At 37.2% G+C, this 8,561-nt stretch overlaps 1 long non-coding RNA gene across 1 annotated transcript; it reads right to left on the reverse strand.

The window, feature by feature from the left end:
* On the reverse strand, nucleotides 5,700-8,089 carry LOC109209767. The gene is made up of 3 exons (XR_002065423.1): nucleotides 7,231-8,089; nucleotides 6,989-7,145; nucleotides 5,700-5,785 (listed from the first exon to the last, which is right to left on the reverse strand). It is a non-coding gene; the product is annotated as an uncharacterized LOC109209767 (long non-coding RNA).

An 8,561-nucleotide genomic window follows, 5' to 3' on the forward strand; every position in this document is an offset into this window, starting at 1 on the left:
CTCATTCTCCCAAATTCATTTCGTTCAAGTTCTCTGAAGAGAACATTCTAGAAACCTACCTCCATAGATGAATCTCTTCAATTTCCTCTGATTCTAGTAGTTAACATGGTATCAGAGCGGGGATTTCACTAATTCCTACTCATATACGTTGTCCGATTCTACCCTCGTTTGATTTGGTGGAGTTTTTCTTCTGTTCGTCGAAGATCTGGGTTTTAACGAATCGAGAAGGATTCAAGGTGGTTTTGGTGGAGATTTTCAACGGAGCTCTCTGATTTGAAGTTCGTGTGGACTTTTGTTCGAGTTTTCAGACTTGTTAAAGGAGTTCAGACTTGTTCGAAGAACCTAGGTTTTTTTTCAGACCTAGTTTTTCTATCACTGAAGGCCTTTGCTTCTTCAGGTCGCGAAGAAGATTGGTAACTTCGTTCCCTAACTGTTCGATTTTCTTATTGCATGAAAAAGTATTGAATTGATTGATATGGGTAGTCTAGATCCTCCTATGAGTTCTTCATCTGCTTACATACCTGAACCATCTTCCCCGTTATTTCTTCTTTCTTCTGATATTCCTGGAGTTTCTCTGGTGGCTATACCATTTTCAGGGAGTGGTTTTGGGGGTTGGAAGCGTAGTATGATTGTTTCGTTATCTGCTAGAAATAAAATTGGCTTTATTGACGGGACCTGTGTTAGGCCTCCTGAAAATTCCCCTCAATTTAGGCAATGGGATCGTTGCAACAATATGGTCATATCATGGCTGACCAATTCACTCTCACCAGACATAGCTGAGAGTGTGCAGTATTCAGATACCGCTGAGAGCATATGGAAACAACTTAATAATAGATATGGGACAGTAAATGGAACTAAGGTGTTTGAATTAAAAAGAGAACTGGCATCCACATATCAAGGATCTTTTGATATTCCTTCTTATTTCAACAAACTTAAGAAAATATGGGATGAATTGGAGGCTATACGTAGTAGTCATGCAAACTCTTGTAATTGTGCTGCTAAAGAGGGTTTACAAAAGGAAAGAGAAGAGGACAAAGTACATCAGTTTCTTATGGGATTAAACGAGATTTATGTGGGTGTTAGAAGCAATCTACTAATGATGCATCCTTTACCCTCTCTTGATTCTGTCTATAACATCCTTCTACAAGATGAAAAACAAAGACAAATTACTACAAATCCCCAGTTTCATCCAGAGTCTGCTTCTTTCAATGCTAGTTCCAATAATATCAAATTTACTCAATCACAGCCACAACAAAAACAGTACAGTCAGAGGGTATTTTTTGATCAATCTAAGTCTGGTCTCTTCTGTAAGTATTGCAAGAAGACAGGGCACCTGATTGACAAATGTTACAAGCTTAATGGATTTCCTCAAAATTTTAAATTCACCAAGGGTAGAAAACCAGCTGCAAACATGGTAGATTCTGAACCTTCTGCTCCACAAAATGTTTCTGCCAATTCTGTTTCAACCTCTACTCAGAATCAGGTAGAACAAGGTTCTGTGGTACATGGCTTGACTCAGCAGCAGTATGCTCAATTGATATCCCTGCTTCAACAAACTCACATCTCTGATTCTGGACCCTCTCTCAACACTCTAAGTTCTGCCAATTTTGCTGGTACTTTATTGCCTAAAACTGTTGTATATAGTTTTAATTCTACTTTGCTGAGTAAATCAGATTCCTTAACTTGGATAGTAGATTCAGGTGCATCTGACCATATGACTTTCGATAAAGACTATCTCATTAATATCACACCCTTACCCATTCCATTTCTTGTTTCCCTTCCAAATGGATACAAAGTTAAGGTTACCTGTACAGGATCTTTTGTCTTAACTGAGTCCATTATTCTTCATAATGTCCTTTATCTACCTTCTTTTAAACATAATCTCATTTCTGTACACAAAATTACTGAACAATTTGATTGCATAGTTCAGTTTACCAGAATCTCATGTGTTATACAGGGCCCTTCTCTGAAGAAGCCTCTGGATCTTGGTAAACTGGACAATGGCTTATACAAGTTTGTTTGGGAACAATCATCATCTCAGATTCACCCAGCTTTGACAAATGTTTCACATAGCAGCAACATTTCCCCTTTGTGTAACTCTAGTTCTCTCTCATTTTCTGATGTACATAGAGATTCTGCCATATGTAATAAAGCTGCTTTGAATAAAATGGATATTGTTTGGCATAATAGACTTGCTCATGTGCCTTTTATTAGAATGAGGAGTATATCTGAAATTTCCTCTACTATTTCTTCTAATCAGTCTTTTCCTTGTACAATTTGTCCAATGGCTAGGCAAACCAGATTACCATTCCCAGAAAGTTCCATTAACACTTCCAAACCATTCCAACTCATTCATGTTGATACTTGGGGACCTTATCATACCCCTACCTATTCTGGTTCCAAATATTTCCTCACTATTGTTGATGATTTTTCTAGAAGTACTTGGACTCATCTAATGGGATCCAAGAGTAATGCATTCTCTTTGCTCAAAGCCTTTATTGTTATGGTCAAGACTCAGTTTCATATTACAATACAAAACATTAGGTCTGATAATGCATTAGAGTTAGGCTCTAGTCATGCTGCCATTTCTTTCTTTTCTGAACATGGCATTATTCATCAAACTAGTTGCCCCCACACCCCTCAACAAAATGGTGTGGTTGAAAGAAAACATAGGACATTACTTGAAGCATCTAGAGCTTTACTCTTTCAGTCTAAAATTCCTATAAGATTTTGGAGGGACTGCCTTTTAACAGCTACTTATATCATCAATAGACTTCCTTCCAGATTACTCAACAACAAATCTCCTTATGAATTATTGTATGGCAAAGTGCCTAGTTATTCCCATCTTAGAACCTTTGGGTGTCTTTGCTATGCAACTGTTCCCATTCCACAAAGAGACAAATTCAAACCTAGAGCATTTCCCTGTGTGTCCTTGGTTATCCGTTTGCTTAAAAGGGATACAAATTGTACAATTTGCACACTAAACACAGTTTCATCTCTAGAGATGTGGTGTTTCAGAAGATCATTTTCCCTTCTCCTCTGATTTTTCTCTTCCTGCTTCTTCTGAATGTATTTTACCAAATACACCCCAGTCTTCTTCTCTTGTTCCCAACATTGACCTTCCTGAAGCTGCTGACTTGTCACCATCACAACCTACTGCTGATGTTCCTTCACCTATGCCATCTCCTGTTCCAAATTCAACTCACCCTGTTCACCCTTCTAATTCCTCCTTCCCTGATTCTGTACCTGCTGCCTCTACCTCTCCTATTCCCTTTAACCCTGATATTATTCCTACTACTATATCTGTCCCTTCCCCTGATTCCTCTTCCTCTTCACTACCTTTGAGAAAATCCAGTAGAGTTCACTCTCATCCCTCTTATCTAAAGGACTATGTTTACACTCTCCCTCATCTCTTTCTTGTTCTGTTACTCAGCATAAAGAATTTGAACCATATACATATTCTCAGGCTGCTCCCATACCAGCTTGGCAAGATGCCATGAGAAAAGAGTTTGCAGCTTTAGAGCAAAATCATACTTGGGACATTGTTGAGCTTCCTCATGGTAAGAGACCTATTGGGTGTAAGTGGGTCTATAAGATTAAGTACAAGGCTGATGGTAGTGTCGAAAGATATAAAGCTAGGCTTGTCATTAGCGGGGACACCCAAGTTGAGGGGGTGGATTTCAATGAAACTTTCTCTCCCGTAGTGAAAATGTCCACTGTGAAATGTCTTATTGCTGTTGCTGTCAAGAAAAAGTGGTCTTTGTTTCAACTTGATGTTAATAATGCATTTCTTCATGGTGATTTGAATGAAGAGGTCTACATGAAATTGCCTTTGGGTCTTTCTGTTTCTTCTTCTAATTCTTCTATTTCTGCTCCATTGGTTTGTAGACTTAGAAAATCCCTTTATGGCTTAAGACAAGCTTCCCGTCAATGGTACGCTAAACTATCCACTGCCTTGTGTTCTAGAGGTTATCATCATTCCCCTAATGACTATTCTTTATTCATCAAAGGTTCTCCTGGTCACCTTGTTGTCATGGCAGTTTATGTTGATGACATAATAGTCACAGGTGATGACTTGCTTGAAATTGATTCATTGAAAGCATTTTTGGACAATGAATTCATGATTAAAGATTTGGGGTCCTTGCATTATTTTTTGGGCATTGAGGTTACCCATCTGCCTGGAGGTGTTCTTCTCAATCAAAAGAAATTTGTGATTGATTTGCTTCATGAGTTTAACTGTTCTGATGTTAATTCTGTGGTGTGTCCTTTGGAGTTAAATAACAAATTGCATGCTGAGGTTGGTGATCTTCTTCCTACACCTGAAAGATACAGAAGTCTTGTTGGTAAGCTACTGTTTCTTACTCACACAAGACCAGATATCTCCTTTGGAGTTCAGCACCTTAGTCAATTTTTAAAGTCCCCTAGACTTCCTCATATGTCTGCTGCTCTTCACTTGCTTTGATATCTCAAAGGTACTGCTGATCTTGGGCTCTTTTACTCTGATTCTGCTGACTTGTCTGTCCATGCTTATTCAGACAGTGATTGGGCTGCCTGTCCAGATACCCGCAGATCTGTTACTGGTTATTGTATTTTCCTTGGTGATAGTCTTATTGGTTGGAAGTCTAAAAAGCAACCAGTGGTGTCTTTATCTTCAGCTGAAGCTGAATATCGGGCTGTGAGCAAAGTTGTGGCTGAACTAATCTGGCTATCACGTTTATTACTTGACATTTCTGCTCCTATTTCTTATCCTATTTCTGTATTTTGTGACAACTTGGCAGCAATTCATATTGCTAAGAATCTGGTCTTTCACGAGCGTACTAAGTACATCGAGGTGGATTGTCATTTTATTCGGACTAAGTTGCTTGAGGGATTTATTCAACTTCATCATGTTCCCACTGCTCATCAACTTGCTGATGTTCTTACAAAGCCTCTCCCTGGTGCTCTCCATCATTCATTTTTGAGCAAGTTGAAGGTGCTATCCCCCTTCAACTTGAAGGGGGGTGTTGGGCTATCTGCATATTTGGCTTCAGGCCCAAAATTGAAAGAGCAATACTGATAGGCCCAACTGTAATATTTATGTATATAGCCTTGTATCTAGCTTTTTCTTTTTCTTATTATTTTCTGATTTGTATTTGTTGGACTAATCTTGTAAATGGACCGGATCCGGGTTTGTATATAAAGACAGAGGCCCAACTCAATTGAGTTGACCGACTCATTCTCCCAAATTCATTTCGTTCAAGTTCTCTGAAGAGAACATTCTAGAAACCTACCTCCATAGATGAATCTCTTTAATTTCCTCTGATTCTAGTAGTTAACAACTTCTTTGGACGGAATCGAATATGATGCAAGCCATGTGTACTCTGGTATGTCAGTTAGCCAAACTAGAGATGGTTTAGGAACGGTAAGAATGTATCATTTGGGCCATTTCCCATCCAGCTACCACAAAACAAAAGCAACAATCTACTGCTAACGCGATCACAAAGTGAAAACATTGCTGATGCACTTGGGAGCAATCAAGATGAGTCTTCAATTAGTGGATCAGCTTACCAAAGTCGTCCAGTTGTTCGTCCCATTGGCCAACAAATGACTGCTAATTTAAGACGTAACTTAACTGATCCAGGAAACAAGGGCTTCGTGCTTGTAGAAAAAGAAAACCAGCAACCGATCAGTGTCATGAATCAGCCTACTCCAAGCTTTTTGCCTAACGCGGGGTTAATACCAAGCCAAGACAAAGGTCCTGAAGAAAAGCTGACGTACACAAAAATACTGACAAGTAATCTCCCGCCTGAAGAAAATCCAAAGGACAGTGAAATAACTGAAACAATTCAAGAGGACAAATATGAAGAAGAGGAGGAAGATTTTCCAATATGGGAACATGTAATATCCAAAAAACAAAAGATCAGGTTCGCCAAGGGAAGAAACAAAAATACTCCTAAGAACAGGAACTAGTCTACTGAAGCTGGTGTATCGTTGCTACATTTTCATGGTTCTTTATATACTTCACAATTTTTCCCCACCATTTCAATATCCAAAGAGGATTAAGAATTTACTCTTCTCCAGTTGTTACTTTCAGAAATACACACTAGAGGAAGAGGGCTTTTTTTTCTTCATCTAGTAACAATTAGGAAAGAGTAAATTCTTAATCCTATCTGGATAATTTGGGGAGAAATGGGGGGAAAAAGAAGGAAGAAAAGGAGGAAACGAACCAGAGGTAGCAGTTTTCCCTTCCTTTTTTTTTGAGTGTAGAACTTTGTGTTTGAAATTTTAAGTACTTTTTTCTATTATTATCGCGTTGGCCATTGCAGAGGCAGATCCAGGATTTGAGGCTTATGGGTTCCTACCCTAATTTTAGATTAATATGCAATAATAACTAGGTTCACAATTAGATATTTACAAATATTTAGTGAATTTCTTAATATAAATACAGGATCTATGCAAAAGTTACTGGGTTCCCGGGAACCTATATTCTATACTCTAGGTCCGCCCCTACTTCATTGGAATTAAGTTTTGCGTAACACTTTTTGCATACTTTTATCATGGCTGAATTTTTTTTTTCTACTTCTTTCCCACATCTGTAAATCGATTTAACTTATATTGACAATAATACTATAATAATTTTTATACTATCGATTTAATTTCACATATTGTGTGATTTTACATTGTCAAAGGGTGTAAAGTTAAACACTTAGAATTTGTAGCTGAGTCTACTGGTGAAAAGCAACTAGAAGCTTGAAGAGGAATGGGTTGGCCGAGTCCTGGAACTTGTAGCTGAGTCCTAATATTCCAGCCAAATGTAGAATGTTATTTCCATCATTGTCTACTACTATTAAAGTAATCAAGTCTTTAATTGCTCCAATTTGGTGAATAAGACTGAAGACTGTTTCCTCTCTGTGTAAAACAGCAACATGAACGGTCCGATCTCTATGGTCGACTTTCCATATGAGATCAGGATGATCGCGATTAAGCACAATTAAAAACTCTACATTACCTGCTTTTGCAGCAGAGTGCAGCAATTTTATCGTGTCCACTTCCACTATCTCCAATAATAGCTTATCCTCTGCCATCTCTGACACTCTGCCCAGAGCTCCTCAAGTAGTAGACCAGCTTGCTCCTTCAGTAAAGATCTTCCAGGAAATATCTGAACCCTAAATTTGAAGAAATATTAGCACTACAACAAATATGAAGCATCGTCTTGATATAAAATAATGCGGAAAAAGAAATCACCAACACCTTGAGACCACATATGCCGAGCTTCTGCGACACGGAGTGGAGAATGCTTATGGAACAGTGTTGGGCTCCGGATCTTGCTCTTCACTTTCACTGAAATTGCCAGACGCCTAAGTAGGCGTTTGAACATAAAAAAGGTAAAATTCGAAAAAATGGTGAATTTTTTTTTAGATGTTATTTGAAATTTAGAGTTGTGTTTGGACATAAACTTCAGTTTGGTTAATTTTCGAAGTTTTGTGAGTGATTTGACTGAAAAAATTTTGAAAAATAGCTTTTTATAATTTTTCAATTTTTCAAATTCAAAATGCATCTTCCAAAATTTCATGAACAAATACAGATTTCAAAAAAAAAATGAATTTTTTTTGAAAAAATCTTCCATCAAAATTTATATTCGCACTAAGTAATGGCATGTGCAATGTTTCTGTTTTCGTGCCTCAATATCACGAATGGTCAGTGTATTTATGATTTTGTTAAAAGAATTTAGGTCTTGTAGTAAATATTGATACCTATTTTTGTCTCTCCTTCTCCTACCCTCTCTCCTCCTTTCTATTTCTCTTTCTTCTCTTTTTCAAATTCGGCCGGCGACCTCTTCCCCTTCCTTGTTTTGTCACACCTAACATCCTCCCCGGAAGCCGTTTTCGTTCATACGGTTGTATTACACATTCTAAATTTTTCTTGGATTTTGCATTGATTGTTCATACTTGCCTTGTGAGATCTAAAGAAGTTCTGTTTCTAGTTTCTGTTTAATCTTTAAAGTGGTGCTTCTTCAACAATTGTCTTCACTTAACCGGCGGCCTGGATACCGGTGGATTGGGGCCGAGTAACTTGAAGAGTCTGTTACCTTTTTTTTCATTGTATTTCAATATATCTCGTTTTATTCCATGTATTTCATTGTATTCACTGTTTTTTTCATTATATTTCAATGTATCTCGCTGTATTTCATTGTATTGTAAAAAAGGTATATGTATGTGTTGTAATTAATATAATTTATGTATTCAAATGTATTTGCAGTATGTATTCATACATTTTTGCACTATAGATGACATGTTATACTTCATGTATTCAATGTATTTTTATGTATTTAACTATATTCAATGTAATTATATAATTTTAATATATAAATCTATTTGTAAAGATACCACTAAAAAATATTTTAGTAAAGATACCACTAAAAAAGAAGCTCTGTTTTTGGGGTGTTTTTCGGTTGAGATTCTTTTCTATAATTGGAAATACAAATTTTGGGTGTTATAATTGAGTTTGTTGAGTTATATTAGGAGTCTATCACGTTAATTGATTCACTTACCATTTTTAAACAACTGAAGACCTTTTTTCGC

The sequence above is a fragment of the Nicotiana attenuata genome, chromosome 2, assembly GCF_001879085.1.
Source record: "Nicotiana attenuata strain UT chromosome 2, NIATTr2, whole genome shotgun sequence".
Classification (NCBI taxonomy): Eukaryota; Viridiplantae; Streptophyta; class Magnoliopsida; order Solanales; family Solanaceae; genus Nicotiana; species Nicotiana attenuata.